At 32.1% G+C, this 22,531-nt stretch overlaps 1 protein-coding gene across 1 annotated transcript in view; it reads right to left on the reverse strand.

The window, feature by feature from the left end:
- LOC115877282 overlaps positions 1 to 22,531 on the reverse strand; it is a 394,155-nt gene that overhangs the window by 86,409 nt on the left and 285,215 nt on the right. The gene's annotated exons all lie outside the window — the stretch shown is intronic.

Raw genomic sequence — 22,531 nt, forward strand, 5'->3', positions numbered from 1 at the left:
TACATACATAGTTTTACTCAACAAATAACCACTATAATAATTATTAAAATTGTACAATGCTATTTACCATCAGAATTCATCATGAATAAATATAGTCATTAGTTTTAAGTATTATACAACTGTGTTTTCTTTCTCTGTACATGCCTGGCGCCCAATATCTATTTCTTTGGTTTATTGTTATTAATTAGTTTTCTTTCCAGTGAAATACCTTATCCACGACTGCTCTCCGATGAAAAGCCGCCGTTCGCAGTGATAGTTGTTTAAAAAACGCTACAATACTGTAAAAGTTACATTAAAAGTTTCTTTTAAAATCAAAAAGGAAGCCAATAAATGACACCTTTAAAATTTACCTGACATTTCCTATGTGATAAGCCGATGCATACCCCGGTATACTGTACCCGAGTTTGAAATTTATATGATAAAAATGATAATGTGGCGGACTGTGCAACGATTTTGTTGTTGTAGTAATAGTTATTTTTTATACAAGACGATAAAATGGTATTTTATCGTCGACCGAAGAGATTAATTTCGGGAGACGATAATGCAATTTTATCGTCGTGTATAAAACAATATTATTTTTCATAGCGAGTTACGTTTTAAAAAATATTTAGAAATGATTATTTCAAGGAATTTATTACGAGTAGAAAAAATATTGTGCTGGCTTGGCGCTGGTTTCTATGTAATTTGACAAATAAATAAAGCTGTCTCTTTAGTTGTCAGTTTTGAGTCAATATTTTTTAATTCTCTTTCGTGTCGATTGCTGATTGAATTGGAGCCAAAAATGGCTCAAAACGAAATAAGTAAATTACCAACAGATATTCAGGCTGAGGCGACAAACGCCATATTCAAACTACTTCCATTTAAATCCCGAATAACTTATGAAAAGGAATACAAAAATTTTGAAAAATGGAAGCAATTAAAAAACGTGCGAGATGAAATAAATTTTTTAACTTATTCTCGCTGTTAAAGTACCATACCCTTCCGGTTAAAGTACTATTTTATCTACTATTTTTGATAGATATAAAGCAAATTTTAACAGTTGCTATAGAAAAAAATAATATTTATTGTTGTCACCTAATAAAATAAAAAGTATTTTTACATTTTACCAAATTTTTCAGATGTTTTTAAAAAATTTCCATATAGTAAATCCTTCGGATTATCTTGGCATTTTTAGCCATCTTTAGGGATTCTGATTAAAGAGCCAGCCTGGACTGTTATCGGTCGTAAAGAACCCGCGCCGAATAGAAATCACTATTTCGATTTTTATTAAGCAAAGGCAGGGGGACACGGACGATATATTCACCAAAAGAGAGGATAAGGGACAAAACCATAACGACAGTCCCCGACCGTATCTGTGCAAAAAGATTTATTAAAATATTTTATGGCATCTGATTTGCATTCCGCGTTTTTTATTGCCATTTCTGTCAAAAATAAAATGTATGAAGTTATTTTTATGGAAAAGAAATATATAGATATAAGCATTTATTGAACTAGATTGGGAAAATAGAAAGATCAATACCTAAAATATTTAAAGATTACTTTGTAAGAAAAACTTATGTATACAGGGTGTCCCAGGCTGAGCGTGCATTAGAAGTTTCTAGAGAACTACAATATCTATATCGGAGATTTTTTGTACATCATTGTTTCACAACGAGATTACACTATCGATTAAAAATATTTTCAATATGGCGGCACTTCCAGAAATACCGGAAGTTGACAGCAACTTTCTTATTTGAAATAGGTGCCCTTATTTTTGATTACATACTTAAATTCTCTGTAAAATATTATGATTTTTTTCATTAAACACTCTATATCTAACATTAACCGTTTTTTGAGAGAAAAAAATATTTAAAATTTTTGAACAAAAAAACTGCCTGTCAAAAATATGTGTATAATAAGAAAGTAGCCTAAACGTCAAATTTAGTGATTACCACAGCCACTGAGTTTACCACAGCTATTTATTTCAAAAATTAAATTGTTCGAATGTCATATATAGTGACCACAGCTGTCATGGAATTGGGCGATTAAAAAATTATCATAAATATTTTTTTTTTCAAATGAAAACCCACTTTTTTGGTTTCACTTGTGAAAAGGCTTTTCAATTCGTTACTTTTTGACTAAGTATATATGTTCCTATACCTAAAATAAATTGTTTTTAAGTTATTTAATATTTAGTTTTAAAGCGTATATTTTTCTTTATTTTATCTCAAACCAGTAGACATATGACTTTAAACGTCAAGTGATGTAAAACAATAGATATGGCCATGCCATACTGATACACTTTCTTCAAAAAACGGTATGTTATCGATCATCATTTCCAAGCCAACTTTGCGCTGTTTTTTTTTTCGATCATATGAATATCATCTCTTAGATATCACTAAAGAGCGAAAATACGAGATATATTTTTATAAATACATTTTTAAACTCCAGCAGACAGTATTTATAATATAGGAAATTCAAATTATTCGTTTTCTGACAGATGGAAATAAATTGTCTGATTGATGATCATAAATTGACACTTAATGTAAAAGGAAGCTAGGTAAAATCAAGAAAAATATACGTTTTCAAACTAAATCTTAAATAACGTAAAAAGGATTTATCTTAGGTACAGGAACATGTCTACTCAAAAAGTAACGAATTGAAAAGCCTTTTCACAAGTGAAATAAAAAAACATGAGTTTCCATTTGAAAAAAAAATGATTTATAATAATTTTTTAATCGCTCAATTCCATGACAGCTGCGGTCATTATTATATGACATTCGAACAATTTAATTATTATATTTATACAGGTACGGACAAAAAGTTATTTCTCTTCAAAACAGTTAAAACACATGTAGGTGGCGCCCTCTAGAATAGAGTCATATTGACATCAAAATCAAATTTATCATGCCAAAAAATACCCAGACACCAATTTTCATCCAAATATTGAAGTTATTTCATAAATTATTTGGAAAAAATCGAAATAAAAATGAAACTTCTACACCCTGTATCTCCAAAACTAAGCATTTTTGGACATACATTTATACGAACTTTTTTTACTTATTTTTATCTGCAGAATACGCTGCCGAAGTTTCTGGAATACAGTTCGGACCACCCTGTATAACATAGATAAAATATTAAAAAGGTATTAACCATAGATTTGGTAAGAACAGATATCACATTGTGCATTTTAACCCGATCAAACAATGGGAGGTTGACTACGTACTGTAAAAACCAACTTAGATAGAGAAGGCGACATTGCCACATCTCAAATTTGCGCCTATCTACTTAGTTTGATTTGCAGAAAAGGTGACTTTAAAACCTTCACCGGATATCAATAAATCTCAATTTCTTAATTAAATTAATAGTTTATTTTTAAAGAAGCATGCGTAATAATATGTTATTAACCAGAGGATATATGCGTTACTATTAAAGGACATGTTTACTGTGTAATGTGCTGAAACGTCTAGAACTATTGGCAACGTCGCTGCTAGCCTTCCAGAATGAAATGAGCCGTCCGCCCCACCACCCCTCGCGACGGCCCTTGGTCCGTTACAGCGTGCTACGTTTAGCTTACGGTGTGTTTGAAGTCGGAATCAAGTCCGAAGTGAACTTTTCAGTGTTTTTCAGTAGCTTTTGTTTTTGTTTAACGTACTTTTGAATCTGCCAATTTTCAATATGCTACGACAGTGTCAAATGTGTGGAAAAATAAGCTCAAATTACCCGAATTTGTCTTTTCACAGGTAGGTATTGTTTCCGCCGTAATCGCCATACATAGGCGTCCCACAAGGGAGCCTCTCACAATTAAAATAATTTCTAATTATATTTGTTGAATTTTGATCTATTAAAACAAGAACGTAGTAGCCGGTAATTGAATTATAATTCGTCTCAAACTACCTAATTGTTGTAGATCACAAATTTGAATATAAACGTTGCATTTGAAACTTTATTATAAGCCAGAAAGTGACATTTTTTTTTAAATTGCGTCATATTTTGGTCATTATATACGATATTCTAAAGGAATTTTGCTCAACAAATAAACAAAGGTGTTTACCCGACCTTTTTTACATTTTATTGCTTTATTATATCTTATATCTGCCCCTTCGGTCTTGTTTAGACAATTTTTTACCACCGTACAATACAAATACCTCTTCCTAGAATTATTTGTACGGTGTGTTTACCTTTTTTTAGAATGGGACGAACTGTAAATAATTCTTAGGCTACTAGTTTTATACATACCTATATACAGAGTGACCCAGGCCTCCCAAAAAGCTTTTTACCTATTACGTTTTTGGTTTGTGATTTTTATTTCAATTTTTTACATAAGATCGGGACCATTGTAACGCACATTTTCAAAATATTTTTGTCAACATACAGGGTGATTCAAACCGCAATACATATGCTTAATACAGTTCATGAAGATTGGGACATTTAACTAAAATTTGATTGTCTGATGTAGCTACCTAAGTAATGGATTTGTAAATAAACGTAATATTCATTATTATGCGACAGAAATCCCATACAGTAGCACACAGATTTGATACTTTTAATGATAAATGCCTTCGATTGAGAGACTAAAAGGTAATTGCCTCGTATCAGAGCCATCAGCCATCATAATACGAGAAGAAGACCGAAAGTCAAATCTTGTCTTATATTTTCAAAAAAACACAATTTTCTCATTAAACTAAATATTGATTTTAGGGATAGGAAGTTATTAATAATACAAGATTAAACAACTATTACACAGTACTTCACAGGAAGTTATCGATTGCGAACTAACTAAATCGTTACTAATTACTAATTTTGAAAAGTTCTTTTTAAGATCAAAAAAGGTAAAACTAAAACCTAAACTATCATTTGAGAATAAACGGGAAGTTCTAAATAATGTTGCTTATTCTAAACAAGAAAAATTTATAAGTTTTATAACATCTCTAATTAAATTTGGACAAAAAAGGACTGTCCTTTTCAAAAAAGGACAGGTGGCAACCCTAGGTATTTCTGGAATAGAAATTTAATGGCAAATCTACAATTTTAGTTTGAAAATATGTTCCGGCCACCTATGTTTGCAAAAATGTCTAAAATGTGCTTTACCATTGCCTCCATATTCTAAAAAAAAATTGAAAGAAAAGTCACCAACCACAAACCTAATATAGAACTGTTTCGGAAGCCTGAGTCACCCTGTAAATATTCAAAAGTAACTGAAAGTTTATATAGAAGTAACTGAAAGTTTAATTGAATATCGACGTTGGAGCGATTTTCGAAAACTACCTTCTAACGTTTCAACATAAGTATATGTGGGATATCAATTATATTATTATATTATACCTTATAACAAAACTCATCTAACGAAAAAGTGTTAATGTAGTATATTAATATGGAGTAAAAATTTTACTAATTACTTTACTTTTACTTTACAAATTAAATTCTTCCAAAAAACGATACGCCACTGGCCATTAGAACAATCTAAATGCGCCTAGTTGCCGGGGTCGGAAATTTTAGACTTCTCTGTCTCTTCTGTCCTTGTTTGACACATTGGAATGTTTGATACACTACCAACGAGTATTTATGAATGAGATGTTCGGTCTATCTTTATAATGTCTTTGGTATTAACCCTAAAAGTAGTAGCATTTCTGTAACGCTCATTTGTAATAATTGATCCAAGTAAACTTTGACCGTTTTGACCACAGTATTTTTACCATAAAATGTTAAATGAACCTAAAAATATAAAACAGTAACACCAAGACCTCCACTTGTTAATAAACAACCTTGGCGCTGTTAAATTAAAGATTGAAACATCTGACAGAAAGTATAAAAAGTTAAACAAAATGTGAGTTCTTCCGAAAATAAAGACTGAATCCCTTACACAAATTAAACTGCGTTTTTTGAAGTACTTTTTTTTCAATTTTCAATTTTTTCTGACGGATTTTTTTTTAATGCGTCCTTTTTAAAAACCCTCCAACACTGCTTTTCCTTTATAGAGGCGGGTTTCGCTTTAATATTAATTAAAAGAGTTCAAATTGGCCTCGGTTGTTTACAGTAAAGATTACATAATAAAGAACCCGGGCTCGAAACCGTTTGATACGTTCTTTTGTGGCGTTCGCCGACGAAATTCAAATTTACTCTCGCCGCGCCGAAAATCGCTGCCTTTCCAGATTAACAAGATAAACTAACCGAGGGAAAAATTTCCAGGACGCGCGTTTATCCAGCGAGAAAATCCAGCACCGTTTCAAAGACGACGTACCTTTAGAGATGGGCAAAAAATCACTCCCTGCGTGAAAGAAAAGTAGCAATTTCAACTCTAAAAGTCGATTTAAACGACAGTGTGCTTTGATAGATAGTAATATGTCAGATTTGGTGTATCAAGTTGTGGGACTAGTTGTGGATATGTTTAAACAGGAACTTGAATTGCATAAAAACCGCGCAAAAAGAAAATAAAGAGATTTTGGATCCGAACGTGAATCTTTAAGCTGGTGTTTCTTCCAACTGTCGCAATTGATGAAACAGAAACTTAGAAAAACAATCTAAGTAAAAAATATGCCATTTATGAAACTGTTGGAAGTTGTAATGCCTAACATGCCTTTAAAAATTGATACAAACATGCGAGCTGTTTTATCTGTAAACCTGAAGTTAGGAATTACTCATTACTTGGAAACTGATTGTTCTCTAACTTACGGTTCTCCCTCTCAGTTCATTTTCTATTTCTTTCCCCCTTTACGGATTTTACCCTCGTTTTTACTTAACGCTATTTTTATTACTAGAAAATATCACACTTGCACAAAATAAGTTTAAGAAAGTAGGCAGCCATCCTACTTTCTTGACTGTTACGAAGCTTTCCAACGCGTCTTAAATAAAACAGTTGATATAATCCAAGCAAATTGGATGAAATATACTTGGATACTGCCATAATTGCCATATAAATATACTTACATGAATGTTGCGCGCGTCTCACTTGTAGACTGTTTGTATAACAACTGTTTTATCCAAGTCGAATTGGAAAGCTTCGTAACTATCCAACAGCATCCAAGAGTACTTGGATGCATGACAACTTGAGAACCAAGAAACATGTATAAGTACAGTTAGCTGAATTTGGTTTCCATAACAGTGTACTTGGATAGATAGTAAGAGTAAGATATCAAATTTGGTGGGACTGAAGTATTAATTTACTACAATTTATTACGCATTTAACTTTGATATTTCCATCTCAGCCCATAGACAAGCACACTCAACCCATCCTTGTACGATAACACCACTCTGAACAGGATCCAATCCGACACTAATTCCAGCCCAAGTATGGCGTTCAAGCTTTGGCTAAATGCGTGAAACGAGCCGCTCTGTTATTTGCTTCTGTACGTTTACCGATAATGACCTCTATTTCGGCCGATTCCGCTTGATTTGGTTTGCCAGATTTTCGATTAGAAAAAAGGACGAATTTTCGATACCGTTTAATTACAGAACTTGACTGACTGATTGCGTTTAAAGGGTCATGAAAAAATGCAATTTTGTCACGGAAAAAGTAGCGGAATTGGCATTGTTTAATTTTTTTCACATTAAGAGTCTATTACGTTGTACTCTCGGGTCGGGTAAAGCGGGTGTGTGGCCGAAGGAAATATATATTTTTTATATAAACCTTTCTACTGCACACTGTATATACTAGAATATTTATTTTGTAATAATATTAAACAAAATTAAATATTAAATCGTAATATAACAAAACAAAGAAAAATGAAATAATATATAAGAAATGAAGAACACAGTGTGTGTCTAAAACATTAAGCCTAGTTTTGGCAAGGGCACCGAGTGGAGTAAATGGCCTTTCTCGCAAATATACTCCGGAAAACGTCACGAAAAGGCTTCCCCTGCCTCTCTGGGCACGTACGTAGGGCTTTGGAAGGAGGACAAGGAAAGCGGTAAAAAATAGGCAGTTTATTAAGAAAAACTACCCAGCAACACTTCTTTATAAAGAGGGCTCAAGGAGAAACGTGCTCCATCTATTTTTGAGTTGCTCTCTTATGTTTTTGCGAGATAACGTGAACTAGAATCGACCCCGTTTTCTTGATTTTCGACGAATGAATCATATTCACGTATCAGTCATTTTGGTATAGTTTCTTTATTTCTCGGAAGTAATGATTATTCATATAAATATTACATTCTTAAAAATACAATCTTTTTACCAGAATTTAAATACCTTTGCCCGAAAAGATTCTTTCATTTTTTATGTACTTTTTTAATTTTATTTTTATTTTACTATTGTACACTTTATTTTAATAAATTATTATGAATTATAAAACATTCTAATAGATTATAATTTGATATTTATAGAAAATCCACTACCACAGACACTTTAATACACAGTAAATCACACAATCTTGGCAAACTAAAACATCACCCTTTCATACTTTAATTCATAGATTAGCTAAAATATTTTTTCCAGTGAGCCCAAAAATTTTTAAAGAAGATTAAATATTATTAAACAAATTGCTATCAATAATGGATATATGTGTTAATAATGGATTAATGTGTTCCCTTATTGACAATACGATAAAGAAAAAACAAAATAAGACGTTTCTTGGAACTTTAGTTTCGGAGATATAAATTTAATCGGACCTTTTTAAAAAAATTAATTTTATTTTTCAGAAACTATTAGAGACAGAGTTTACTAAAAATGCTTTTTATATCTACTAGTGGGTAAATGAATTTGTAGATATATTACGACTTTTCTTGGAACTTTAGTTTCGGATATATAAATTTAATCGGACATTTTTAAAAAAATTAATTTTATTTTTCAGAAACTATTAGAGACAGAGTTTACCAAAAATGCTTTTTATAACTACTAGTGGGGAAATGAATTTCTAGATATATTACGAATTTTTTTGGAACTTTAGTTTCGGAGATATTCATTTAATCGGACATTTTTAAAAAAAATTATTTTATTTTTCAGAAACTATTAGAGACAGAGTTTACCAAAAATGCTTTTTATAACTACTAGCGGGTAAATGAATTTCTAGATATATTACGAATTTTTTTGGAACTTCAGTTTCGGAGATATACATTTAATCGGACATTTTTAGATGAAAAAAAATGTTATGACATGAAAAAAAATATTATGATAATACAATAGCTAATTATCGACTGTTAAATTACATTCCTAATTTAACTAACAAAATATAAAATAATCTCAACAAAATAGGATATTATTAATATTTTTTAATGTAAATAAAACAAATTTTGGTCGCATTTTATTAAATATCAAAAACTAATGTCAAAAATAAATCAGGCGTCAACAGGGTCCGGCAATAGTGCGTCGGGCATCTGTAGCTCCTAGAATAAAAAAGTTAGGAAGTTTGTTTAAGTGCAAACCTAAAGTATGTATTAAGATGCATTTCAGAAAAATATTTTAACCTCTACAGTGTGGCTCAGAAAAGTGTGAGTGGATAAGGATTTTTTTTTAAATCGAACACCTTATAGGTATATCATTGCATTTTTGGCTTTCTTTTTGATTACTTTACATCATAATCCTAAGATATTATTAAATATGTTTTGATAGTTTCAAAGATATTAATTAATAAATAAGTAAAAAAAAATATTTTTTTCAGCCCTTTTTCAAAAAATTAGTAAAGATACAAGAAATGTCCTGAAGTCAAAACGATATTAGGTATTTACTGTAGTAGGTCTGTACTTACTTTTTTATAAATATCGTAATATTTAACCATACAAGATGTTCAAAATTGTTTGCCAAACTTTTTAAAATAAATAGTTTTTGTTCGTTTTTTTTTTAAACGGAACACCTTGCATATTATTTTTTATAAGATGGAGAAACTCTTTTTGTATTTAAAATATTTCAGAATTCTGTGTACTATATTACATAATATAAGGTTTTCACCAGTAATTTTTAATCAAAGACACCCAATGATTTTTGTCTACTATTTTACCGTTGAAAGAGCCATATGTAATAAAACCGCGAATATTTGCGAAACCGCTGAAAAATTTAAAATATGTTAAATAAAAAAAATGTTTATTTTTTAATTCTCCATCCAACAAAGAAATAATATACAGGGTGTTCCACTTAAAAAAACCAAGAGACACTATTTTATATTTTAAAAAGCTTGACATACAATTTTGAACACCCTGTGTGATTAAAGATTACGATATTTGTAGCAAAGTACCACCCAGTTTACTACTTTACTGTAGTGGGTCACTCATAATATAGTTTTGATTTCAGTACTTTTCTTGTATTTTTAATAATTTTTTGAAAAAAAGGCTGAAAACAATTATTTTTTTACTTATTTATTAATATTTTTGAAACTATTAAAACATATTTAATAATACCTTAGAATTATGTAAAGCGATACATAATATACAGGGTGTTCTATTTAAAAAACATCCCTATCCACTCTCACTTTTTTGAGCCATCGCACAGTGCTTCGTCCCATGGACAAAAATCAAAAAATAAGTTAAAATTTACTAATATCTGAATATATAATTTTATACTTATAGCAATGTTCAACCATCCTGTATATTATTTTTCATAAACAGCGTTTTTGTTAGCAAATATTTTCACTAAAAATTAATTTTGCGATCATTATCTCATCAGTGAAAAGAATAACATTCATAGTAGCTCTGTATATTATGGAGTTAAACGGGTACGTACTTAATTGAAAGCCACTATGGATATTGTTAAACAAGGTATGTACTTTTAAATTTATTTCTAAACAAGTTCGTGATTGTTTAGTTTTTATTTATTTTTAAGATGAATCTTAAATGGGTATAAAAATTTTACGTTTTCAAACTTCAAAAGGCATTTAAAAAAACATATCAAAACATATCGTATTTATTGAATATTTTTGTTGCCATATTCATACACTTTTAATTTTTGTATAGTTCATCTGCGTCTGCTTGCGACGAACTTTATTTTATAATACTTTTCAGATGGAGTAAAATTGATAAGCAATGCCGATCTGGCTAATACTTGGCTTGATCATAAGGACAAGAACTCAAAATTATTTGTATTTCAAAAAATACGTTCTTATTAGATATTGATGAACCTTCCAGTCAAATGAGACACCACTTGTGCCTGAAAAAGTCCGGTATGTTGGAGCGAAACGTCGCATAAAAAAAGTGTCCATCTTTCAATTTATTATAAAATCTCATGCCCAAGAAAAGGAAAAATAATATATGAATATGGTCTATTAAAGAGGTAGGTATTAACATCCGAACCCCTCATACCGACAAAATGAACAGTAACAACGCGAAAATGTAACATATTAGAAAATGATGTACAGAAATATCTTATATGTGAGGATACTTCATCTACCTGTGATTTGGATACTATAAATTTGGAAGATTCTGTCAGCAGTGATTCTCCTGAATCAGAGTAGTTACGATCTATGCATTTTGTTGTCCTAAAGTAAATTTATAGTATCTTAAGTTTTTTTTTTAATTAAATATAACATTAATGTTTCTTTTTCATTAAAGAAAAACATTTTTATCTTATTTTAGGCTTATATTGTAGAAATCATATTCTAATGTTATTTCAATTCTTTTTTATCACAGGGATTTATTTAATACTTACACCGTTTTCATACTATAAATTATTATTTGCTTAGATGGAACACAGCTCCAACATTATTATTATTTATAAGATTTTTTTTTCATAAACGTGGGACTAAGAACATCATCATTTAGTACAATGAGAGTACTCATCATTTGTGTCAAATAAACCTAGTTTGAATAAATTGCTTACAATAAAAGAGAAGTTTTGGATTTTTGTCCTCTAGAGCCATATGTTCGAAGCACTGTGCATCGTGTATTTTCCTGAAATACACACTAATACATACTGTAGCTCTGCCCTTAAACAAAATTCCTAACTTTTTTATTATAGGAACTACAGATGCCCGACGCACTATTGCCGGACCCTGTATAGGGTAGATTGCCGATAATTGGGTGTCAAAAAACACCCAGGTACCAAATTTCGTCCAAATATTGCCGTTGGTTCAGAAACTATTTGAAAAAAATGACACTTTTACACCATGTATCTCCAAAACTAAGCATTTTAATAATAATTTAACGGACATAAATTTATACGAACATTTTTACTTATTTTTATTTGTAGAATATTCTGCCGAAGGTTCCCGAATACAGTTACAAAGAACCAACCACGAACTCGGTACTATTTATCTATAATTTCTACATTTACTCCGAGAGAGTGCCTCATAACATCTCTTTCTTATTCCCAGTCCGATCCTGTATTCCCTATCCCCAAAGTCGATATACAGCAGAACATCTGCGGGCGAGCGTGTGTCTTATGGGGCGTTTTAGGGTCGCCGCGGGCTCGCGTTAGGTTTTATCGGCATCAGTGTTTAAGAAAAATCGGATATATTCCAGATTTATGGCTCGTTATTTGTCTTTAGCGCCGGCACCCGGTTCCCACAAAGGGTCTTCCTTACTCCTTTTCCTAGAATGAGTTTTTTCTTTCTTTTTGGAATGATGGAATAAAATATTCGGGACCGGTTTACTGGGTCGTATATATAAAGAGATTCAGCGGGGTATATTTTTGAGGAAAACCGTCTATAAAATAAGATAAAACTGGAAACATATAGGGTTTATTTTTTGGGGAATAAAACATTCAAAAAAGAAAGAAAGAGTTATATTTTTAAATACAGGGTGAGTTTCCTACGATGTTCTCTATGGGTATTTCGGAAACTACTGAAGATAGAGAGACGGTATAACTAAAAGGGGAAAGAATTGCAGTTTTGTGGGGTCATAAATATGCGCCTTTCAGATTTTTGGAAAGTTCATGGCTTACTAGATATTTCGAAAAAAACAAATTTTTTAAAAATAGTCCCTAATTCAATTACAATCTATTTTAAACAAACAGTTTTCAGATAAAAGTTGTAGATAATCATATCCCTAATGAGTCTGTGTTCTCCGATTTTTTCTAAAGTCTATCATTTTTGATATATAACAAAAAAATATATTTTTTTAAATGGAAACCATAGTTGTCCATTACTTCATAAAATGCGCCATTTTTTAAGCTTTTCAGCGATATAAGCATGATTTTTTTTCAAAAAATGGCGGAGTTATGGCCAATTCTTGACGCGATCTTTCTTGACTAATTTCACTTAGTTGATATGGTGTTCTTATTTTGTTATGATTTATAACTTATAAAAAGACAATAGTATATTATTCAACGAGCATGTAATGGTGGCTGTTATTCACGCGGATGACGTTTATGACACGAGCCGCAGGCGAGAATTACTATATGGCCACCAAGCGATAATCGCTTAAATGATTATCACTTATTAATCACATCCTTCTATATAGGAAAAATATACATAGAGTTGTATAATCAAAATAATATGTTTTTTTAACGAAAAATTAAGAAAATTTCCAAAAAGATTTTCAAACAATACAAAATTTTCATTTTTTTTGCAAAAAAAAACATCACAAACTTATTTAAGACTCATTTACTCAGACTAAGAAATATTATAAGAACAATAGAATAGAATTTGGTACAATAGTATTTCTGCAATACCATTACTTTAAGAGGCTCAAAAAATCTCGTGCAAACTTTTAAAACTCATTTCCGAAACAATCTCAAAGTATCAATTTCATAATTATTGTTATTAATCAAGAAAACGACAATTTAACACCCGTCTTTTATATCAAAAAGGGGGAGCATTAACACTCCCCTGAAAGCAATCAGAACCGAATCAATTACAACTTTATTTCCTTCAAGGCAACGTTCACGTTCTCCAACTTTATTTTCACTCCAAGGAGTATTTTAATTTTAATTAATATTTTAATATTCATTTAGTAGCGCTGATTCCTTATGAATAATTTTCGTATTAAATAATTTTATACGAAAAATTTCAAGAAATGTTTTAAACTTCCTCATGTCTGATGATGATGTCTTCCTGTCTCCGGCTTGTTTCTGTTTGTCTTAATCTACCTAAACTAACCTAACACACTTTAATTTCTTAAAAGCGACTAGAAATTACAATTGGAGAAATTATCTCGAACCACTTTCACGACATGTCGGTTTCTATACCCGAGACAAAGGACTTTTTTTCATAAGTCGCAGTGAAATAAGTAAACCTAGACCTAAACCTAGTTGTTACAATGATATTTCTTTATTTACATCTAGTTTTATGTTGATATATATTTCACAAGATTAATATTTGAACACGCGTTTAATAATATATATAGTAGATATTAAAAAAAACTTTTCATTGTGCAGGAATATAATTACAATTTTTATAATTTAATTTTATTATAATGAATTAGTATATACACACATGGCCAAAATTATTGCATATAACGATATTTTTATTTTATTTTGGACCTAATATGATACTTTTTATGTTTTTGGACATATAGGCATACTACACGACTAACTAATATAAAATTAAAAATCTAAGTGCAACTAGGCTGTTATTATTATTTTATTTCATAATGAGTGAAAATCAACAAAAACAAATTTAATTTTAAACGGAAAATATTGAAAACAGTTTTAATTATTTCTCACAACTAATAGTCTGTATTACCTCCTCGAGCCTCAATGCAAGCTGTGAGACGACATGGCATGCTCTCCATGCAGTTGTCCAGAAGATGTTGAGGAATGGCTTCCCATGTTTCGCACGCAGCAATTTTCAATTCATTTAAGGTACGGAGGGGGGGATCATTCCTTTTGGCAATATGGCTTTTTAGCATGTCCCCAGCATGCTCGATCACATTCATATCTGGAGACGTCGGTGGCCACCTCAGTTTTCCCTTATAACTAATAAAGGAACCGCTAAAACGAGATGGGGAGGAGCATTATCGTCCATGTAAACAAATTCATCCCCCACTGCCCCTCGAAATGGACGCACAATAAGCTCTAAAACGTCTCTAAGATATGAGGCACCTATCATTGTGCCATCAATAAAAACAAGAGGAGTTCGAGCTCCGTGCATTATACCTGCCCATACCATAATGCTTCCCCCTTGAAATGGGACACGGGGTTGAGCTGCATTCGAGCGTGCTCATCTTCCAGATGCTCTCCAGACCAAAGTTCGTCGCGAGTCTGGCACTAGGTCTATTTTTGTTTCATCACTAAACATGACGAAATTCCAATTAGGTCCATTTGCGCTCATCTCCTCAGCCCATTGTAGTCGCGTAATTTTGTGCTGTAAATTAAGCTTCGGAACACGTAGAGGCCTCCTTAAATGTAATCCTCTGTCATGGAGTCTTCTTGCTGTGGTCTTTCTTCTTCTTCTTCTTCTTCCTTCTTCATACTAGGCGAATCGTCTGTTTGGTTTCGTCGTCTCTACCGGTCAGACTGACAAGTTGTCGCTCCATCGTTTTCGTGGACGTCCTAAGCTTGTGCGACCTAGCGGTGATTTGTCGCGTGCAACTCGCACTATCCTTCTGTTGTCCATTCTGCTGATATGCTCGTTCCATTCTTCCTTTCTGCTGAGTACCCACTCATTTACATTTTCCACCTTGCACGCTCTTTTTATGCTTTCATTTCTCTCCCTGTCCAGAAGCGTCTTTCCAGCTATTCTGCGTAGTACTCTCATTTCGGTTGTTTCTAGTAGTTGTTTAGTTTTCGCTGTATCAGGTCGAGTTTCTGCAGTGTATGTCATTATTGGTCGTACCGTTGCTTTGTAAATTCTCGCTTTAGTCTCCACCTCAATGTTTTTATTTCGCCATATTGTATAATTCAGGCATCCTGCTATTCTGGTTGCTTTCGTTGTCCGTTCTCGCACCTCCGCTTCTACATCACCATATCCTGAGATTTCTATGCCTAGATACTTAAACTTCATCTCTTGCTGAATAACATTGCCCTCGACTTCCAGTTTGCATCTTAGTGGTACTTTTAATCTCGTCATGCATTTAGTTTTCTGGGTCGATATTATCATATTAAGTGATTTGGCAGTGCAATTAAATCGATGTAATAAGCGCTGTAGATCGTTCTCATTTTCAGCTACCAATACGGCGTTATCGGCATAGCATAGAATAGTAATTTCCTGGTCGCCCATACTGTATCCCTTCAGTAAACGTACATTTCCTATTATTTCGTCCATAATCATGTTGAAAAGAAGAGGGCTCAGGGAGTCACCTTGTCGGATACCACAGCCTAATTTATTGGTTCGGTCAGGACCCCGTTAATTTTAGCTTGAACTTGGTTCGCTTCATATATGTTTTGTATGGTTTTAACGAGGTTGTGTGGGATTTGCCTATTGTAAAGAAGGTGTACAACGTCTCTTAGCTGCACACCGTCGAACGCTTTTTCTAAATCAATAAAACACATATACGCTGGTTTGTTATATTCGATTGATTTTTCTGTTATCTGTCTTATGTCAAAAACCGCGTCTGTGCATGATCTGCCCGATCTGAAACCTTGCTGTTCATCTGCTAAGCATGTTAAGTCGTTTATTTTGGTTGTTATCACTTTTGTCGTAAGTTTTAGTGTGGTGCTTAGAAGATTTATGCCTCTATAGTTTGAGGGCAGCTTCTTATCTTCTCTTTTAAACATCAAGATAGTGGTGCTGGTTCGCTATTCATCGGGTATCCTGTGTTGATAAAGAATTTTTTGAATCAGGGATGTTAGCTGCTGTATGAGACTTTGGCCGCCATATTTAAGTAATTCGTTTGGGATATCATCTTGGCCTGGGCTCTTCCTATTCTTTAGCTTTCGAAGGGCTGAAATTATATCGGCTGCCTCAATCTGTACGTTGTCGTTGGTCATTATTTCGGGTGTATTTAGTTCAACCTCTATTTCTTCTGATTTGTATAGTTCTGACAAGTAATCAATCCAGGATTCCCTTGCTACGTGATTTGTTTCAACTAACTCGTTAATCTCTTTTCTTTGCGTTCCTATAAAGCGCCAAATTTGTTTTTGAAGTCCGTAGAAGTCACTCTCTCCATTCGTTTAGAGAAAATTTCCCAATGTTGGGTTTTTGTTTGTCTTACTAGTGCTGTTGTCTCGTTTCGGATTCGTCTATATGTTTCGAATTATTCTCGTGTGCGTAATGTTGCTTCACATGCGGTCTCTTTGATGTTGTTCTTTAGTTTCTCCCAGGAGGTATTTATGCTATCCTCTGCTTTTATTGGGTTTACTTGGATTTTCTCTGTCAGTCTTTTCTCATATAGTTGTTTAATCGACAAGTCCCATAGCGATTCGATGTTTATCTTAACTTCTTGAGTTGCTTGTCCTAGTTTCTTATGAGGTTTAAATTTTAATTTGATTTTTGCAAGTAACAGACTGGTGATCGCTACCTACATCGGCTGTGGTCTTTCTTGAAACATTTACTCATTTAAGGCGAGCTAACTGATTTTTACTAGCAGCACTAGAAAGCAGGGGATTGCGTCGCGCAATTAGGAATATTTGACGGTCTTGCACAGCAGTAGTAACTAACCTCGTTTGTCTCCCTGATTTTTTTTAATATTCGCGAAACATCGCTTTGGTTAACTCCTACAATTTCAGCTATTGCAACTTGCCGGTAGCCCTGCAGAGACAGTGTTACTATTCTGACTCTATTAAACTCTAAAATAATGCATTTTAAGGCCAAAACAATGGTCAAACTTCTTCTGAAACCCAAGAGTCCACAAATCGAAATGTGCAAGAATTTGTAATAATATTCGGTCTGAACGATAAACATTGTTTACCATATCCATTTTAACAAAAAATATGTTTATTACAGATTATCAAAGCTATGTATAAAAAAGATTCTTTAAATTCCTTTCCGTATATTTTTAAACGATATATGCAATAATTTTGGCCATGTGTGTAGAATTCTATATCTTATGATTGTTTACAGCCTTAATTGATTAACTAACAGTAGAATTGCTTGATGAGCAATACTGGTAACATCATCAAAATATATAGAGCTGGTTGGGAAAATTATTGATTGACCCGATGTCAATAAAAGTATGATCCACGGACATTTTTAAAAAGCAATGTACCCTTATTGATTTTAATAGAAAACTGTAAACAATACTTTAAATAGTTTAACACCGTGGATAATAAACCTAGCTCAGATCCTAGCTTTTTCTAATATTACTAAAAATAATAAAGAAAATTGTGTTTTTTTTTAAATAAATCCAACTCATTCAAACTCAAAATACAAATTTTGAAAGATCTCACGTGAGAATAGCGGTGTGGGGAGGGGATCGGGACAAATATCATGACATCTCATGAGAGGTGGTCAAAAAATCCTCAAAAATGACTCACGTAATTAATGGATGTCCCCTTCAAATCATGACAATTTTCAAAATATTTATTAGTTCCGGAAGTTCTCAAAAGTTTTCAGAAATAATTCAACCTCTGGTGACATTACGAGTGAAAATTTGTTTCAATTTTGTCCTTACCGAAATTTGATCGATTAGAAAATATGGAAAAGCTCTTTAGGAAATTTACCACAATGGATTTCTCTATCGAAAACCGATTCGAAAATTCACCCTGACAGATCGCACAAATCGAAAAGCTATTAAGAATCAATAAATGCGACATTGGCGGTGCGATTTCGCCAGAATTCGTAAACGCCAGTTGACATGAACGCTATTCCAGTTTACAATGCGTGCTTGAAAGGGGTGTGCGCCCGTGGAGGTCCCCGCACAACAGGGGAGGGGAGTGTGCAACAATGCCAGGAATTTTCTGGATTCAGCCAGGTGAAATACCGGCAGTGCATTGGTTCGGAAAAGAGTGGGACTCAATTTGCCGCTGTTGTTGTGGTTCGCGTTCGAAATAAAATTAATTTATTTCGGGGTCTGGAAACCAATTAAGGGCATATTTCGTTATATGAGTTTATTTTTTTTGCTTTGAATAATTATTATTAATATGTATAAATTTAATTTGAAGAATTGATAGTCTCTAAATGAAAAATAAAATAACATTTTCTAATTAAAGAAGGCATCCATTTTTCTCAAAGAGACCTGGTTCAAATTAAAAAAGTAGAAAAAGACTGAGTCTTTTTTCTACGACCGAGACTTTGAATCTTTTTTCTACTTTTTTAATTTTCTAATTAGACCAGTCGCCAAGTATTAAAAAATAGCTTATAGCGGGAGCAAATCCGGACAAGCTAGAATAAATTTTATTTTGTTTAGTTTAGTGTAAGGAACCACGTGTTAAATTTGCACCACCCTCAAAGCCCGGATTTGGCCGCCATCTTGGAAAGTGTGGCTAAAATTCGGTTTATTTTTCATTATTTGTCAATAGCTCGATTTCTATCAACTTTAGTGCAAAAAATGTACAGACTAAAATCTCTAACTCTATAAAAAACGTTCTATGTACTTTTTCCGTGCGACGACCCGTTTCCAAGTTATATCGGTTTAAACAGGCTGAATATATTATAAGCAGTTATTTCCTCTATTCTAGGCAGTTTTTGTCTTTCCGAGAACACTTTTTATTTCTCCACGCATTTAGTGGCTGCGACACCACATCCGCATTATACAGACAAGGAAAAATGAAATTTTTCTTTGTCTGTATAATGCTGTATAATGCTTTTCAAAACGATAAAGACCACTTATTTGGAGGCTTGCTAATGCCAAGTGACCATTTTTTTATTTAGTGTCCTCATTGGAGGCTATTTTTATAAGCTTTGTATGTAACTATCTATGTATGTTTTTGCGGGGCAAATCTTGTAAGCTAAATTAGAACCACTTCCTTTTATTATAGGAGATTGAAATTTGGCATGTAGGTTCAGACCCGATGACAATACATTTTTTGCAAGGCATGACCCGAATTTTTGACAGCTGTCAAAATGGCGGCATTTTTGAGGTTTTTGATTTTTTAAAATTCTATTTATGAATGGATCGGGCTAAAATTATATATATAGGTATATTGTGGGTATATACATAAGAAAAAAATATATTGACGGCCATCTTGAAAAAATGACAGTTTAATGACATGTCAAAATTTCAAAGTCAACCGATTTTCCTAAAAATTGATATATAGGATGGCCATGGGCTAAAATGAAAGAAAAAAATTTTGAGCTGTCAAATTTGACAGCTGTCAAAAAAATTTCAAAGTTGTCCGATTTTGATAAAAATCGATATATTGGATGCCCCCTACCCCATAGTCGGTTTTCATTTTATTTGTCTCACATTTGAACTGTCAAATTTGACAACTGTCGTTTTTTTTAAGTTCTCATTTTTTAATGAAAATCGATATACATATTATATCTTTTAAATCTTTTATCTAGTTTAAATGTGTGGCACTGAGAAACCAGCATAACTAAAAAGTAGAAAATAAATTTTACAAAAAAAACTTTTTTTAAAAACAAGCTTTTATTTAAATTTAAATACACTAAAAAGAATAAAATAAACTTTTTCTTTAAAACTTTTATTATGAACTTATAACGCCATTACACAATTTTAATATTATATAAAAGCTTGTCGCGAGATTTCTCTACATCGATAAACAAGTAAATTAACTAAAACCTGTGTCTACCCTGTCTCATTTTCAAAGTTTGTGTTATGATAGACCACTAGACCAGGAATTACAAGATAAAGTTGTCGTACTAGATTTTTATGAGTGCAACTGTACACTCAAATCTCGCGGCAAGCTTTTATATATTAATATTAAAATTGTGTAATGACGTTATAAGTTCATAATAAAGGTTTTAAAGAAAAAGTTTATTTTATTCTTTTTAGTGTATTTAAATAAAAACTTGTTTTTAAAAAAGTTTTTTTATAAAATTTATCAGAACAATTTTGAAGAACTTTCGTTAAATGAATGTTTCGTTATATTATGTAAATTCGTTAAATTATTTCAAACAATTAAATTCAACCATTCTTGTCAAAATTTTCCTATAATGTATTTTTTGTTAAAATTATACGCAAAAGTTAATTTATTAATACCTTAAAGAATATTAATAAGAACTTAAATGTAGCAAACAAAAACCGAAAGCTCCTAATTTGGAAACATTCGTAAATAACTATAACTAATCAATGTACCTATTTCATTTTGCTGTTATTTCTAGAAATAAATTAATTAATTTGTTTTTTAAATGTTTTTCTTTGAGAATGCATATTTATTTAAAGTCAACAATTTAAAAAACGTGTATCTAAATTATGTTCTAGCACCAGTCGAATAATTTTTTACGTCACGTGTAAAATTTTTTTTAATACATCTCTGGGCTGACTGCCGCTTACGCGGCTATTGGTTGTGGCGAGAGAGCTCGCCGCTCTATTGTTCTCCCTCTTTCGAATCGCAAATCCGAGCGTAAAAAGATCAAAGCGGCACGCTACACTGTCCGAGCTGTTTTTTACTTAAGCTGTGACCAAACTAAACAAAATAAAACTTATTCCAGCTTGTCCGGATTTGCTCCCGCCATCGATGCACTTGCCGACTGGCCTAAATCCAGATTAATACACATAGATTTAAAAATGTTGTTTTCACCTGATTCTTCGAAAATAAACTTACTTTCGTCAAGACTAGACACAAATTAATTGATCATTTTGTGTATGCTTATAAACAGAGCTGCAACAAGTCAGTTGCAAAAGACTTAAATCTTAAGCGTTAAGTAATATGCAAAATCAAAAAGATTTAAATCTTAAGTCAATTTTAGCATAAATTTTAAATAATTTTAAAGTATTTAACTTAAATAATCTTCTTTCAGGTCAAGTTATTTTAGTCAAAGGATATGGAAAAATGCAAAAATTTCTACTAATTAAAAATTAAAAAGTAAAACAAAGAAATAAGAAATAACTTTGAACTAAGAAGGCTGGGATAAATCTGTGTGTAGCATATTTAGTTTCATAATAAGTAGAACAATGATGTGAAAACGGCATCTACTCATAAACCAGAAACCCCATAAGACACACAAAAATGGGACATCCTGTACATCTAGCAATCGCCAGTCGATATAAAAATAATTCACACACAGTAGTCTAAAAAATGGAAGAAAAAAACAATATTGTCTTCATATTGTGATTTGTGACATGTCCATATTTATGTAATCGTAGCGACAAAAATAAAAAAACAGAAATAGTGTGCATGATGCCTTTACAAAAATATCTGTAGAAATGGGGATTGACATCAACGTTTAATTAGTATGTCATATTTCATAGTTTCGATATAAATTACATAATAAACTTTACTCTATTGTTGACTCGCTTTGTACATTCATACTGATATACCTTGTACGTGATACTGAAATATTCGGATTTATTAAAAAAAATATATATTATTAAAATTCAATTTTTATTTTTGCATACATTATGTTGTTGCATAATCGACTAATTTCCAAGCATCGAATGGACGAAGGAAGGAAGCGAAGGGACGAAGGAACGAAGTGAAGTGACGAATTAACGCGAGGAAGGGACGAAGGAGCGAAGTGTGAGTATGGGGCATTAACATTTCTGAGAGCATCGACGATTAAACTTGTTTCAACAAATATGCGCACATACACAATTTTTTTACATTAATTTTGTCTTATAATTGGATTGTGTAATCTATTGGCAAAAACAAAAAATACATCATTAATTGAATGTCTCACACGTTTGCAACTCCTGACAAAAAAAAAACATGTAAGAAAAATCTGTAATCTTTTCTCTATCTCCCCTTCCT

The sequence above is a fragment of the Sitophilus oryzae genome, unplaced genomic scaffold (assembly GCF_002938485.1).
Source record: "Sitophilus oryzae breed Bouriz unplaced genomic scaffold, Soryzae_2.0 scaffold_1443_pilon_pilon, whole genome shotgun sequence".
NCBI lineage: Eukaryota > Metazoa > Arthropoda > Insecta > Coleoptera > Curculionidae > Sitophilus > Sitophilus oryzae.